Source organism: Galeopterus variegatus, unplaced genomic scaffold (assembly GCF_000696425.1).
Source record: "Galeopterus variegatus unplaced genomic scaffold, G_variegatus-3.0.2 Scaffold421, whole genome shotgun sequence".
In the NCBI taxonomy this organism is placed as follows: domain Eukaryota; kingdom Metazoa; phylum Chordata; class Mammalia; order Dermoptera; family Cynocephalidae; genus Galeopterus; species Galeopterus variegatus.
The window spans coordinates 45858-49231 of NW_007726532.1; the positions used below are offsets into that span (position 1 = coordinate 45858).

Sequence of the window (3374 nt, forward strand, 5' to 3'; positions counted from 1 at the left end):
TTTGTTTTGACACCCCCCCTCGCCCCGTGCTCCCAATGAAATCATCGATTTAATGGAATTTTTAGACCTTTCACAATTTTACCAACCCTTTGCCCATGCCAGAATGCCTCCAAAGGCAATCAATCTAGCTTAGACTCCAGTGAGATGATCAAGGACCACTGCCAATAAATACTGAAAAATTGTTTTATTTCCAATATTTCTATTAACACATAAAGTAGAATTATATTTTGAATTTTTAAAAACCAGTGTCCCATAGCATTTATTCTTAGTTCCCCACTGGCTTAAAAAAGCCTTCAAATAACGTAAGTGCAGGGAAACCAAGATTATCCTATAATAATGGCTTCCCCGTGTTCTAAACAAATGAGGCTTGCTTAGAGCACAGTGTTGTAACACCAAGGTCAATGGTTTGGATCCTTGTACGACCCCAAACAAACAAATTAGGCTTGAACGTTATGATACAATGTGAGGGCTCTATTTTAATGAGGCATTTGCAGTAAGAGTATATATGTATACACACACGCACACACACACACCACTTTAGAAGCTTTCTCCATCCTCCACATGCTTTGTGCCCCAGGAAGCTGCCCTGAATTGAATGCATCAAAGGACTCCTTTGCTCTCAGGCTGTGGGTTATGTTCAGCTGCTGGGAGCTACTGCCCCACATCTGGCGAGCAGAAAAAGTGAGATCAGAAATGCGTTTCCCCAGCTCACTCCCTACAAGAGAGTTGCTGTGGGTTGGCTGCAAACTTCTACTGAAAGCCACAGGTTCTATTAGGTGGTCTTTTCTAAATAAAACCTTTACAAGTCCCCGATGCCCTTCCCCCAAATCTGGGCTAGGGCTTCCTGTTTGCTCCATGGGACCCTTTGCTTAGCTATGTCTCTACACCATACTATAATTTTCTGCCCGCCTCTTGTAACTGTAATCTCCCCAACACTAGGAACCGTGTCTTATTTTTGTCCTACAGCATGGTACATACTCAATAAATCTTCACTAAATTTGATAAAATTTTTAACAATAAAAGAGCATTTTAAATATCTTTTTTAAATCTCTAAAAAAGCTTTAATAATAAAGAATATTTCTCCAACTTTTCCCACATAAACAAGGGCAAAATAGTGCTAGGTCTTAAGAAAAAGAAATTAGGAAAACTTAAATGAGTTACTCTAAAGGCTGATTTAATATTCTTCCCTTAATAAAGAAATAATAATTTTAAAAGAGGATTAAAAAACTTTAAGTGATTTTAAAACATAGATAAAAATACTCATAATATTTTATATTTAAAATATATTTTACAATCTTTTACAATTTATAATCTTTTATGACCTTTTTTTCTTGCATATGAACTCAATGTGTATTTTCAAAGAGCTTATCATGATAATCCTCTGAATCCATGGGAACAATGTTCAACAGGTATTATATAACCTGTAAAGATAAAGTATGTTTACTTAAAAGAGAAGATTTGATCCATTCTTAGAGCTTTGGGGAATAGCACACTTTTTGCTTCCCTTAGATACAAACTTACAATAAATAATTTGTAATAAGGTCATAAGAATGAAGACATCATGAAAGGTGATGTCCATTAACAAAATGTGAATTACAGATTGGCCATTTATCTAGTTAACATTGATCAATGCAAAATTGTTGATCTGGATAATCCAATGACAAAGAAAAATTCATTTTAGGCCTCAAATTATTTGAACTTACAATAGATACTGATCAAATTAACTAGAGAAGTGACCAAAGTTCAGTTTATCATGAACATATTAATATAGCTCTGGGGTAAGAATGGAACCACTCAGCGTTTTATAGTGCTTAATTAACACTTCAGTTTCCTCGAATTTTTTTTTTTTTCCTTTTTGTCTTTTTTCGTGACCGGCAACGGATCGCAACCTTCGGTGTTGCGCCCGCACCTCGCTCAGCCAGTGAGCAGCCGGTCTGTATGTGGGATCTGAACCCTCGGCGGGAGCACCGCCACGCTCCCAAGCGGCGCACTGTAGCAGTGCGCCACCGGGCCGGCCCCCAGTTTCCTCGAAATTCTGACAGGAATTTTACTTCAGCATGAAGTAAGAGCACCTAATCTTTCATTTTTTAAATCTCCTCTTAATAGTCTCTTTTTCTGTTTCTGTTGAAGAAAATTAAATATATTTATCCTTTTTGTTTTAGGTAAATATTTCAATTTATATTTGGGTTTCATCACATTGGAATTTCTCTCTGAAAAGATACACCTCAAGGTGAGTCAAGCTGATCAATTCATTGAGGAAAAATTATTGGCAAACAAAGGCAAAATAGGGGGATTAAGCAAAACCATGCATTATAGTTCTGCATTTACACATGAATAGAAATGGGGTCAGTGATTAATAAATAATTTTAATATGTTAGTTTAATATGTTAGTCATCCTTAGACTTTGGTGTCCTTAACCTTGATAGAAATGGAATTCATCAATGTTGACCACTGGCTCTTGGAAACATGTCATAAGGCTTGAAGGAGGTAGTTTTAGAACAAATCAAGGAAAAGATTACCTTTTAAATTGAGCAATATATTTATGAAATTGCTCCCCAAAAGCAAAATATCAAAATGGCTCCCAGAATGGCTTAGGAAGATATTTGACGACAACATTAATATCCACCTTTCCAGAAAATACTTTGGCTCTTCAACCCATTGAACTTTATCACTACCGTATTTCCTCTACCAATCACCTTCAGCCCCATTTTGCTCAGTTTTGGTCATAAGGAAGAACTGCTTAAGCAGTGGTAATGTATCATAAGGTGAAGCACAGCAATAAGGGAGACAGAAATTTCATGGGAATCCAAAAACAGGAACCATAGTTCAGGAACCTTCATCTCATTGACCTTCTGCCACTCCTGCAATACCTCTGTTTAATCTTTGCCATCCATTTTCTTTACACTTAATCTCCAGCTTCTGTAAAAACATAACAATAAACCATGCTGATTAAGTCCATTATGTGCGGCACAGGAATAGCACGTGAGGAAGGAGTATGCACAAGGTGAACAAGCTACCCCTATAAATTTCTAGGAGAAAAATATTTTTTAAAAACTCCTCAGGTTACGTGCGCGCCTGCATCACGTGGGCCGAGGCTCCCTTGCGGTCGCCGGCCGGGGGTTGAGCCGGGAAGCGGGAGCTGCAGCCACCGCTCGCCCTCCCTCTGCAGAGCCCCAGGGCGGGCGCGCGAATAAAGATGGCGAAGTGGGGGTAGCTGGCGCCAACCTAGAGCGATGGGCCTGGCAGGTGGGGCCGTTGTCGGATCGCCTTGACGTGGGCGCCGGGCTGTTCTCGGCCATTTGACCTGGCTACCCCGGGCCAGCGCCTAGCAGGTCAGACCACCGACTCCGCGGGTCGCCGAGGGCCCCGCCGTC

At 39.9% G+C, this 3374-nt stretch overlaps 1 pseudogene; it reads left to right on the forward strand.

The window, feature by feature from the left end:
- The first annotated feature begins 3233 nt into the window (after positions 1-3233).
- Positions 3234-3374, forward strand: part of LOC103587126 — a 3259-nt pseudogene continuing 3118 nt past the window's right edge.